This window comes from Halichoeres trimaculatus, unplaced genomic scaffold, assembly GCF_033239565.1.
Source record: "Halichoeres trimaculatus isolate MK-OKI-2021-1 unplaced genomic scaffold, fHalTri1.1 fHalTri1_scaffold_7, whole genome shotgun sequence".
Classification (NCBI taxonomy): domain Eukaryota; kingdom Metazoa; phylum Chordata; class Actinopteri; order Labriformes; family Labridae; genus Halichoeres; species Halichoeres trimaculatus.
The window spans coordinates 26,379,944-26,393,285 of NW_027437185.1; the positions used below are offsets into that span (position 1 = coordinate 26,379,944).

Genomic DNA, 13,342 nt, shown 5'->3' on the forward strand with positions numbered 1-13,342 from the left:
ACAGCAGTAATTGTGAAAAGCCAGAGCTGGAGAAGTGCATATCTCCGTGTGTGTATGAGAGAGTAGGAGAGGAGGAGAGCAAAAATGAAAGGGTGGGGAGGTGCAGTGAGAGGCAGGGAGGGTGCATGTACGAGGGAGGGTGAAGGCAAGAGCGAAAGAGGGAGGAAGGGAGGGAGAGAGAAAGAGAGCGGCTTGCTCTATTCTGCTGCTCTCTCAGCATCCATTCGGTAAGAGCCTCTACCGGAGAGGAGAGAGCGATATAATAGGCACATTGGAGGAGAAAAAAAGGAGGAAAATCCATTGAAGAGGGAGGATTTCGAGGAAAATAACACATAATCAGGGCTCACAGGGGTCCGCTTTTGCATCCTATAGCTTTGGCAAAGGTGTCTGAAAGTTTCCATCTGGGGGGGACACCCTCCCCTTGTTGTGGGGCTGATCAGCGGAGGCTGAATTTCATTCCTGAAGGCAGCAGGAGAGCTGTGAAGACCGGCTGGATTCACTTGCCGTGGAGCTGGTAGTGCGCACCACCAGAGATCCTACAGTGCCTCTTTTTGCTCTCAGTCAGTCTCTCAGATGGGCATTTTCCTGTAGAAGACAACAGTATTTCACTCTGCCAAGTGGAATATCAAGAGGGAGCAACCTTTAAAAAAAAATCACTGGGAAGGAAAGGATATTGGATTATGTACAGTCAGTGAAGGACATCCACATCCTCTGAAAAAATAAGTTCTCTGCAGAAAAGGTTCTGACTTACCCTCTGATTCTGAGAGACTTGAAGGATTTTTTTTTCTTATCACGTTGTTTTGGAGCAGCAACGATCCTCAGACTGCTTACATTTTGGACTATAGGGTTCTGGATCATATTTCAAGGTAAGGATGAATCCATGAGCTCTTAGACTTTAAAAGCATCCTCCAGGTTTTCCAGAAAAGGACAGATTAGCTGAAAGCTGAAAAGCTTGTGAAAGCATGAAAGGTCCAGCCAAGACGAAGAGAGGAGAAGAGAGAGGGAGGTGGGAAAGGGCTGTTTGTCGGATCCCAGACTGTGTGAAGCCCATTTATCAGAAAGTGCAAAGTTGGGATAAATGGCTTGATAATACAAGAAGATGTCCCGGTGCTGATGGAGAGAATGATTGCTGTTTTGCTGGTTGTTATGTGAGAGCTTCTCTCCTCTGCAGAGAGGAATGTATCTCTGTGTATCTGCATACTTATGCATGTGTGTTTGCCTGTCTGCAAAGCAATTCATCTCCTGCCTTCCTTGCTACACAGCGGTTATCACCAGGGGAGCCTGCTAGTGGAAGGGGCATAATTGCGGTGGCTGTTTGTCCTCGCCTTTGAAACAGTGAGTGTCTGTGAGCGCAGGGAATTACTTTTGTACAGTGGCCACATCTTATTCATAATGGTGAGTGCCTCTGCATTTTAAAAGGCTTCTCTGTCCCCCCGAACGCTGTGCACAGAGATGTGATTGTGTCAGGTATGAAACTATCCCAGACGTCCTCAATTAGAGCATCACCTCCAGTTTTTGTGTATTTATAAGTTTATGTCTACTCGTATACTGTCATTGTCTCTGCATTCTTGATTTGTCTGTTGAAATTGGGAAGTGGCAGTCAAACAGTTCCTTCCTTTTCCTTTATGGCTGGCCATTAAGACTAATTTAGGAAGCTGTATATACAGCTGAGCAGACAGAATGACAAAGGGATACTACCACATTTTGCTGTTGGGAGGAGTGAATATGCTGCCCTCTTGATCAATACCAGACAAGTGCAAGGCTACCTTCTTTTTTAAAGCAATGGTTGAAATATTAATGACTGCATGAGCATCCTGTTGGTCCCGTGAAATATTTAGAATAATTGAATAATAAAGAGCCTGTATGAGCTGTCCAAGCTTAGACTGGGCAGCAAATTGTATTCCCACCTCCTCATGTAACATGCAAACCAGTGACCATTAAATGTCTTTGCCTCTGGATATAAAAAAATTAAAAGAAGTGTCTCTCCTGCAGAACAACCAACTGGGGGGGATACAGAGCTTGATGGGAAGTTGATGACAGCTCCTGTGTTTGTGGCATTGACGGGCTATCAGTGGCTCAAACAGCCAATTGTTCCCTCCCGTTTATGAAGCTTGACTGCAAGACGCTGCTGTGAACAAACATTGTATTGAAACCACATTTAGCATTCAGGGTGCGCAGTGTGCGGTTACTTCCTCTTGAAGCAGATTCATTCCTCTCATGTGCTCTTCCTGCTGTATTCATTGAATCTAATGAGCTTCATATATGGTCTGTACAAGTCCAATATGCATATGCGTTTCTACATGTGTGTGAGAGAGAGTTGGAGCAAAAGGAGAGGGAGAGCTGAGTGTATCTGGTATCTGTGTGGGTGTGTATTTGTCCAGGGCTCTGAGCTTCATCCCTTTTGATGTTTTATTGAGTGTTAACCATGGTAGGACTGACGCAGTGGCTCTGATATGGAGTAGCATGGTTAAAGGAGAGCACTAAGACCTGCTTTGCTCTGTCTTGTAGTTCTTTTGACACTGAATTAGCAATGCTGTGTCTGCCTAGTTCAGCCTTTTGGATCTGGTTAATGATTCGGCTATGCCACTGTGTTAGTGCAGTTGTGCGAGACTTTATGAGTGTGTGCGCCTGTAAACATCTGCATCTGCGTGTTTAAGCATGTCAGGCATGCATACAGGATGTTGTGTGTATGTGTGCTCAGGTAAGCATCCTGCCTGTGTGTATAATCCCTTTCTCTCTGTGTAAAAGGATCTATACTGTGCACTCTGTTTTCTCCTGCTTCTGATGCAAGCAACAGAGTCGAAGACAGGGCCCTCTATTTTCAGTGCTATTATGCATCCACTGATTCATGGGATGGACAGAAGAGAGGAATGAAAGCCTTCGTCTACCTTGTGACCATTTCGTTCTGCTCACTGTATTTTCACATAAGAGCACAAATCAGAGGAAATAACTTTGATGGCAAAAAATGCCGGGCCTTTTGATTTATTACTCAGAGTTTGAATCAGTATGCATGTGTGCCAGTAGGCAGCTGACACACCTGCTTCCAAGGATAATAAATCATGAGCAATCAGGACGGCCTTTTTTGGTCGGTATCAACAAGAAAATCAGTCAAATGTACAAGCCGCAAATCATGACTAATATTTGTATATCAGACCTTTAAAGTGCCAGAAGTCCCTGTAAACCTTACAATCTTGGGTTAGGGTTAATTATTACTAATGTTCCATGAATCACAGTGATTGAATTAGCTTCTCTAAAGATGTCAGAGCATATTATGTGATCAGATTTTAACGATTTGTAAGGCATAAAAGGGTTTGGCAATTCTTAGTAAGCACCCAGTCATAGTTTTCGTACTTGCTCTGCTGCTGTGGTAAAGGATATATATGAATACCTTTCTAAGACATTTTAAAAGGGAACCATCTTCACGTCTCTGAGGATCTTTCTTTTTGCGTCCATTTCAGCGCCCCCCCCCCCCCCCCCCCCCCCCCCCCAAAAGACAAAGTGGTACGTCTCATCTCGTGTCCCAAACACAAGATATTTTTGTGGCATAAATCCTCACCCTTTCTTTGCACCGTCAACAGATCACTCACTGTGATTCTTTGCTCAGGGATATGAAACAAAAGGCTATTTTTACAGTATGCTTGTCTGACACCTTGCAGCCAGACATTATGAACAAAAACTGAGGGTCTCTTTATTTCTTCAGAGCTAATTTAGAGGCATCAGTATTGATTTTAATCTTCAAGTTTATTAATCTGAAAACACATCCCTGGAGCTTTAAGTTGGCCATTTCTTAAAAAAAATATTTGCACAGAATGGCAAAATTAAACACATTTGAGACTCAGTTTGATTAGATGTGTTTAATTTATACAGGGACCATGTACACTATTGAAAGTAAATGTTACTATTGATGAATTCTGCCAGAGTTAGCTTAAGGCTAATTTGCATCTGCAGTCCCCTGGAACATCAGTTTTACTTTAAAGCTGCTTCAGTTCCTAATGTCATTATTTCTCACAGAGAAAGCTGAGTGCCCAAAGGCAGTGCAAAGAAAAGATACAGAACAATCTCTTACAAATATATTTTTTTGGATTTAATGAATTTCTACGAATGAAGGTTGGGAGACCGACACCCCAGACCTGGGACCAGACCATTTAGAATTTTAGACTTATATTTGACACTATATGAAATTTTCCAAAGATGCTTCTCTAGTGCACTCCAGTGATGATATTGCAAAACATTTTCTGACCAATGTTTTTTTAAAGTTTGCTTTAACAGACTCGTGTGGTTTAATGGTCTTTTTCCCAGCTTGACCCCAGCATGTGAAACAGGATGACATATTGGGGAGGATTGCAGTATAGAGTTTTTTGCTGCACTCACTGAAACTGTCCAGTTTCTGATACACTGGATTTTTTCCTTATTATCTATTTATTTAATCAGTTTTTGTCACCTTTATGTAAATTAACTATCCATGGTGTACATCTAAAACAATTGTAAAGGGAACTGAGATTGAAATTAGATTGAGATTGAAGATCAGTTGCATTGCAAAGACATCTTTCTTTTGGCAGTCTGTCAAGCTCAGTTTGTCAAGAGTTTAACATCAGATAAAAACAAAACAAACAAACAAACAAACAAACAAACAAACAAAAAAACTTGAAAAATGTATGCTTCTTGTTGGGGGAAATAAATGGATCATTGTTTCCTTCGGAACAAATACATACAGTAGAGCCCTGTCACTAAGAAACCTGTACCCAGAAGCAGAACAACTTATTTTTAGACGGTCCATTAAGGACATGGAAGGAAAATCAATGATCACAGTCTGAAACAGTCGGTTTCAAATGCAAGTTTTATTTTCCTCTGTGACCTTTGGATACAGTTGGGAATATGTACTTTGTAAATATCAGATCCTAACTCAGGGAAATAACAATTTTTAAAGAGAAGAATGAAGAAGACTTTTGTCTGGTTTATTATTTTGATTAATGAGCAGCTTTGAGATTCATGTTCAGGTATCTCACTGATCTCACTATCACGTCAATAGGAGGATTCGTTTTTTTATGCTTTCTTTCGTATCATGGATATGCTGCTTCACAACATTTTTCTATGTGTTTCAGTCTAAGAGAAACACATTAACATGCTTATGCTGGCCATGATGAACCACACATCTGTAGTCAAAACATGACCAGCTGGCCGAGATAAACAGAAGACCTTATTTTAAATGGGGGTCTGGTCAGCTGGAGACCAAGCCGCGAATGGATTCGGCTGATCTGTTGTCAGCCCCTTACGAATCCCTGATGAGGCGAAACACAATATGCTCCAACAGCTGGGTCATTTATGGAATATGCTTACTCATCATGGCCGGCTGCCGCTGTAAAGATGGAAAAGAAATTCTATTAGTGTATGGTTACAAATGCAGATTTAAAATCAAGCTAAGCTGTGAGTTTTATCTTTACAGAAGCCCTTTCTTTAAGTTGAGTGTTATGGACAGACTGCGCTCATCATAATCTTCTAACAGCAACATGGACAAAAGAGTGACAATAAGCTCAAAAAAAGTAACTCAGAGAGATTAAACTAAAAAGTGTTGCCGTCCTTCTGTGCAGACGAGCTATGCTTGGAAAAGTGATAAAGGATTCCTGTCGGCTGTCTGTCAGAGATGAGATGTGCTAAATGACTGCTGGTGGCACTGTAACCCTTTTGGGATAACCAGGAAGAGGCTGTCTGCAGCATGAGGACTGATACGCCAACAGCCTTCATTGACAGTGACCTTGCTGTCTGTGTCACTTTGCTGCGTGACCTCCCGGGCAAGCTGCCGAGGGCAATAAGTGTCGTACCACCTTTGGAAAAGTCCTTTTTTGTGTCGACAAGAGGCATTAGGAAGGGTCAGGGGTGTTGTAGCTGGCTAAGAAGGGTGGGCGGGGAATGTCTAGATAGAACAAGAGCAAACAAGAGGGAAAAAAGGTGTTGGGGCAACATGTCCACCTGAAGAGTGTACAGGGATCAAGTCTTTGTGAAATGTTGTTTTTCTCAATCCATTATAACACTAGACACAATAAAAAACAGTATTGTATCATGACAAAACTGTGCTTGGTCTGGAATTTGTTATTTTCCACTGTTCAAGTTAGGGTCATGGATGACAGTGACAGAAAAAAAGTCCTGAGCAAAGTACTTTCATGTTGTGTGTTAGCTCCACTATTGAAATTCAGTAGCCAGAGTGAATCAGAGGCTTCTTGGAGCCACATGAGTCACCAGATGCCACCTGAAAAAGCCCAAGTGATATAACAGCATGTGATCTCACACGCAGTCTTTTGTATTCAAGACTGAGAAAAAAAACAAGATATGACAGGTAATGTTGCTATGGAGGAACATTTGCAAACATTCATGTTACTATATGTGTATGAGCAAGCATATAAACAAACCAGTTCAGTCTCTTTTTGAATTTGTTATGCTTAACCTGTTTATGTGTCTTTGTATGGAGTTCTTATTGTATCTAGTTTGGTTTACTGTGATTGATTTCTCAAATATTAGGTTTATTATTATTATTGACTTTGGGTAATGCAGTTACAGTCCACTATACCAGCGATTATGTCATTGATTGATAAAAAGCAGGGATACCATTGCTCATGATCATATGCTGGCATTCATTTTCCCACTTGATGACTTGCTGCCATATGTTATGAAATAAAGAAAAAAATCAGGATGGATCCAAATGGCTTAGTCTGAACATGATACAGATAATATATTACAATTCAATAGATACAGAACTTAAAATAAATAGTATTTTAAAAGCTACAGATAGACTATTGTAGCCTCTGAGGAATGATTACTGAGCAAATGAATTGACTTCTGTAAATTGGTGCTACATGCACAAATAAGAGGGTTACATACAGGACTGCTTATTTCATGTACCTTTTGCTAGATCAGGTTCTGTAGCTCACTTGATCAAATTAGTTGGCAGTAACTAAAGATACATATCTGAAATGCAGATGTTGTAACCCTTGAGCATACTTGGTAGGTTATTGTTTTTGTTTTTTGATTTTGCATACTTTTTTGCCCTTTGCTTGTCACATCCCCATGATCATGATTATCAACAACAACTAGCATAGTACATGTGGTCTCTATAGCTTGTAAATGAATCTGGTGACCTCTTACTCATTCCCACCTGCACGGAGGGAAACATGTCAGTACTTTAATCAGATGTACTCAAACATGAAATGGAAAACATGCAAAGGACAAAGGACAAGGACACAATGCGTGCCCTTGTGTGTGTTGTGAAGGGCTTTTCTTTCTATTGTGTTTTGTGCTGTGGTGGTTTTCTCATTATTTGTAATTCAGTCTTCGTCGATTTGCCAATAAGTCATTTGAGCGAAAAACATGTAAACACAACAGCTGAACCACTTATGTGCCACTACTGACCAGCCTCGCATTTAAGACTAATTAGGAATCATTAAATATTCACACAGTGGAATAACCTGCCTCTATCCTAATAGCCAGGAGAGACTAATACTGCTTCTTTTCTAACAAGGCCAATGGTGGAGCCATCCATTTTGGTGTTTTGCCTCCATCAGCCACTTTACGATGTCCTTACAATGACTTTGCCGCTTGGTTTTTCACCTGTGAGGCAGGGTATTTGGGGTATTGACCGCTGTGCTCTTCAGATGATAACAGAAATGCTGCCTCTCCTGCGCCAAGGCAAGGGACCACTTGCAAATTCAGCTCTCCCCAGTGTGCATTGTTAGGTTCAGTCTGCAGTCCTGTTAAATGATGCCTGCTCTGAGGTGTGCAGATCAAGGACTGAATATCAAGGTTAAAGAGTTTCTTTATTCGACATTAAAACTTTTGCTTAATGTGTAAAAATCCAATTAATCCAGGACTTATACCTGAGTATCAATATGTGCATAGATTTGACCAAGGCCAAGTTCCACTCATTTGTTTTTAGAAAAGATCTTTGTGATAGTAAGAGATAGGCGGCAGTTTAAAATTTGTCCTTGAGCTAAGAGAAGGCTGGCTGATGCTTAGAAAGGTTATAACCTACGCTACAACATCCTCACTAATGCTTCACAGGTAGATGTGGTTATGTCAGAGAGTGGTCTTTTCATCTCCACAATAGTGGAAATGTCAGTACATGGATAGTTCCTGCTCCTCTGAGGGGACTGTGAACTCTCTCACAGCACTTGTGTCTCTTACATTGGACAAGCTCCCATAACCCCACTTCCGCCAGACTAAGAAAGGCTCACAGCAGGACATTGGGCCCTCACTTGTTAGTTCGGGTCACTGAACCTTGCCTCCTTTGGGCTTCCAGCCCGTATAAGCTAAAGCACAGTTTCGATGTTTGTTAGCTGCCGATGCTTTAACGAGTCTGTGGGGAAGAGTCAATACGCCCACGCACCTCAAAACCCCCACCGAGAGTAGAAGACTGGTGGTAGGTTTGGAGAGAATGAAGAGGCTCCTCTCCCTAGGTGCTGCAGGTTCAAACAATGTTGTGCTGGATCTTGTGGAAGTTTGTGTTGCCTGCTGAGTAAATGCTACTCGTAGAGAGCAGGGAAGCACAGCAGATGAGATGAAAAACAGCAGAAAGGTAAGAGCGATTGGATATAGGCTAATCATTCCATTGTATAATTAGTGGCCCTGCCTTTTATTGAAATTCAAAGCCTAAATGTCAATCTTGACTATTCGTTTGATGAAAAAAGAAGAAAGGCAAGATGACAGGAGATTAATTCTTGATCAGGCACAAAAAGCCCCCATTAAACCTGCACCGTTCTATTAAGAACGTGACAGCTGGCTGCTATCCAGTCACTTCAACCAACCCAATTTCATAACAGCAGTGCTCTTAGTTCCTCGTGTACTGCAGTCACCTCCTGCTCTATTTCAGGCTTTTTGCATAACTGCCAATAAATTTGTAGGAGGGGCAGTGATTCACTGTCACCCTTTTAATTTATTGCATGCTCTCCTCTGATATTCGTATAATCTCAGATAGCTGTCAGTTGAGCAAGAGCCTCATTAGAACCTTTGTCATGCCGTTGCTCCTTGGCTGGAGGGACGTACCCACGAGATAAGAACTCCATCTCCTCTCTCCCGCTCTCTTTATCGCTCTAGCTCTCGTCTTTCCTGTCCCCAGCCTGCGCTGTGTGTTACCAGTGGTTTGAGTGTCGAGCGGGAGCATTTGGGTTTTTTTTCAGGGAGGCAATGGAGGCTCTTACGACAGCACATAATCTTCTTCCTGCCACTGTCTTGCCCTTCTTCCCCTTGTGCTTACAGAGGGATGTTGTCTGATGATTCAATTGTTTGTCTCAAGCAAATGTGAGCCATTGTGTGTGTATACAGGAATAAGTGGTAGTTGGGTGCTTCTGTTTTAGAGTGGATGAAGAAATTAAAGTTTTGTTGGCGTCATTATGTCTTCTCAAATTAGCTGTACATGAACAACTACTCCCCCCAAAAGCCAAACAAAAAACAAACACTGTTGTGTCATTTATTGGACTGTTAGCAGGAGAAACAACAACACAATCTTTACTCTTTGTTTTAAATATGTCACCTTGACCTCTGTTGAAAGTTAATAGCTGCTTCATTATCTTCTTTTGAATGTTTCTTCATTATGTAATTTCAATATGTGCTTGCAAACACTTGTAATTGCCTTGAGATTAAGTGGTGTGATGTATCCTTTCTTAAAGACTAAAACAAACCCTTTTCAATATATCTCAACAACTTTCTAATCCATGGTACGATCGACAAACAGAATGTTTATTCTCACTTCAGTTTGTAATTTGTCATTACCATATGACATTTTTAATAACAACACAGCCTGCCCACAATGGGCTTTGTTTACGTAGTGATTCAGTAGCTCTGATTGAAGACCTGACTTCACTCTGGTATTTGGTTATGTAACTGACATTAAGAAAGCTGTCACAACAGGAGTTGTGTTTGTGTTCACATCACATACAGCCTTTTAATAAACATATAAACACACGCTCTCAACTAATACTATAGTCCTGTACTTTTTGGATGTAAAGAGAAAGATGGAATCACAGTGTGGCAATCTTTTGTTTCATTTTTCTGTGTCTGGTTAAACTGGCACGTGGTCAGTCAGAATAATACATGACTACCAAAAGCATGTCAACAAGAACCATAGTCTGTACAATAAATCATCGTAGTACCCACATTGTTACCCATCTGTTTCTGATACAGAGTTCTGTAGCTATTAATGGGCATGCAGCATATTGGAAATGCTGATGTAAGAGGCAGGCTTTTAGCTACAGGATGTTGGTTAGGTCAGCTGTGCATCTGGTTGGGAAAACTTGGGTTGTACAATAATACATCTCTGTGTGAGCTATGTAGATGAAAGTGTTTTAACCAGGCTGTAACCCTGTATCCTGTGTTCAGCTCTTGTGTTGTCTTGCAAAAAGTGTGGACATGTTGACTCCTACCTTGGGCGTTCCCCAACCATTCAATAAAATTTCCAAACAAAAGATTCAGAAACTGGTGTCCTCAGAACATCTCTCACTATAACAGCAACATCATCATCAGAATGACTATTATTCTTTATGCCCCTGTAGTTGGTTCATATGGATCACCTACTTCTCTTCCTCTGTGACAGTGTTTTATTCTGAAAATACTTTTGATGTATTTATAGAAACCAAACATACAGACATATATCCCATTAACAAGAAAATACACTTTAGTATGCAAATTGCATCATCACATGCTTTAGTCTTTAAATAGTCTGTAACAACCTCTTCCTGGTAAGGCCTGGCAGAGAAAAAGTACATGTCCTCAGACATTTTTAATGCATTTAGTATGAATGCAGCTTGCCTGCCATGTTAGATACTGCAGACAGAACACTGCTGCATCCTGTCTGCTGAGCCGAGAATTAAACCTCCAGATTTATACCCTGACCTTTACCACTATGCATGTGAGCACCAGTGCTATTGTCATCTCATGTTATTCCAAGTCTTTGATGCCAACATGCTAGCTGTGAATTAAAAATCATTGAGCATGTATTAGTGTGAAATCTGAAAGCTCTTGGGGCTTTTCTTCTGATGGAAGAATGAATAGAAGGGGAACAGGGACACCTCAGGGGATGCTGGGCTGTCCAACTCTGGGTCCACTGGTCGCAGCCTGGAGCATATCTGTACAGATACACACAGACAGGGGGCTTATAGAGCACTGGCATACAAAAGCAGTGTGTGTGCATCTCTGTATGTCCATGTTAGTGTGCTGCAGGGAGAACTGTGAAGGGGCTGTTGCTTACTACACAATATTAAAGCAGAATTACCCCTAATTTTGACACATCTTGGAAGCAATACATATAAAATAAACACAACCCATATCTTACCTATGACACCACAGTCACTTTCTCTTTCAAACTCTGTTTTATTTTTGTTATTTCTCTCTGGAAAGGTTATTACTTTGGAAGAAGCAGCATGTTATTCAGTTTAGCAGGAGGTTGTGTGGTTGGACAGACACGGTTAAGACTGCAGCTACTGAGCCTAAGACAGTAGTTACAAAAACAAAAAAAACAACAAAAAAAACAGAACACCGAACCTGTGCTGACGACTGGATTTAAAAAGTGACGAAAACAATGTGCAATTAGAATGTAAAAGATGTGACATACCTGTCATACCTGTACTATCTATCTATCTATCTATCTATCTATCTATCTATCTATCTATCTATCTATCTATCTATCTATCTATCTATCTATCTATCTATCTATCTATCTATCTATCTATCTATCTGACTGACTGTTTAATTGACTGTTTAGAACATGAAAGATGTGTATGGAAGGCGCTTGACTGTGGGCCTCATGTTTTGTGTTGTCTGTTTTATTAAAGGAGCAGAGATATTGTACAAGTTATGGTCAGTAAGAGGGTATAATATTACAACATCCACTGAAGTCTGCCTTCCTGTAATTACCGGAAATGGTGCAAAATTCTGCTTACATAGGAAGTCTTTGCAAACAGTGAAATGTCTAATCCATATTAATGCTTGTCAAATGAAAAAGTAAATAGCAATAATGCGCTTCTTCTCAGCAAATGGTTACTTTGTGTTAAATAAGCTACAAACACCATTTGAATAAATAGCAGGGTACTTTTCACTGAATTTTTAACATATGTGTACCCTAAAGGCCATACACACACACACACACACACACACACACACACATACACACACACACACACACACACACACACACACACACACACACACACACACACACACACATACACACACACACACACACACACACACACACACACACACACACACACACACACACACACACACAGAAAATTGAATAATTTATTTGTTATGAACATGCTAAGATGCATATTTTCTGTGAGCACTTAAAGGAAAAAAAAACGGGATTAACATACATGACTGCATCAGGGAGTCTGTTCAACTTGTTTGTGTTACATAAAAGAAGGTAAGTGCTTCACTTTCTTTCACCTAATTAAACTTTGTGAACCAGGATGCTTAAAAATACCATAGCAAAATCACAAAATGCATTGTTTTAGCATCTAAGAATTTGTTGGTGGATACAACTAAGGCAAAACAATCAAAGTGTTCTTATGTAAACTCAGAGGCAGGTTGTAAAGACGATGATCACACAGTTTTGTCTTTGCCCTGCAGGAACAAAAGACATGACTTCAGCAGCCTACTGCAGGGTATATGACAAACTCATTGAGGTTTGAGAGCTTGTTAAAAGCACTTTCTGTACCTATGGTAATGATGACATGGCACCCAGTGTACAGTGAGGCTAAGGAGTACATTAACTCAACAATTACTGCTCTGTTAGGAGATGAAAGCCTTCCACCACGCTGTTTTGTGGCCGCTGCCTTTGGTCCTCAGGGTTGCCTCGATCCTCAGCAACCCTGGTTTCCTCTCTTCCGGTGCATCACCCATCTAATCCCGACACTGTTTGTGACTCATTACTTTCAACTGTCGTGAGGGGGGAAAAAAAGTGCATAAATAATGTATTCCTTGGGTGTATCCTCCCCCAGATCAATGGCAATACAAAGACCATCTACAAAGACGGTTGGCTCAAGGCCATATTTGATCACTTCCACTGCGCACGATCACTGCTCCCTTTTTTGTCAGCCCGCTGAGACTCAATTATTTCCAAGTGTTTGTAAGCTATTGTTGAAAGAACACGAAGTGAATATTTAAAGTTGGTGAGGGGAAGAAAAATCTTTGATGAGACATGAAAACACCAGATGGATGGTAACAGTGAACTGTTTAACAGGGAGAGAGGAGGAGAGAGAAGAGGAAAGACGAAAATGATGTGATGCAGCAGTCCTATTTCTCATAGGGCTCACAGGGGAAAAAAGTGCATGATGGCAGGTTCTTCTGTGTTAATTTA

The 13,342-nt window shown here is 40.9% G+C and overlaps 1 protein-coding gene across 3 annotated transcripts in view; it reads left to right on the forward strand.

Annotated features, from left to right (window-relative positions):
- The first annotated feature begins 204 nt into the window (after positions 1–204).
- lingo2 (leucine rich repeat and Ig domain containing 2) overlaps positions 205–13,342 on the forward strand; it is a 234,568-nt gene continuing 221,430 nt past the window's right edge. For all 3 annotated transcript variants that reach the window (XM_074674611.1, XM_074674610.1, XM_074674612.1), the window contains exon 1: positions 205–866. The gene's annotated coding sequence lies outside the window, so the exon portion shown is untranslated. The remainder of the gene's footprint in view (positions 867–13,342) is intronic.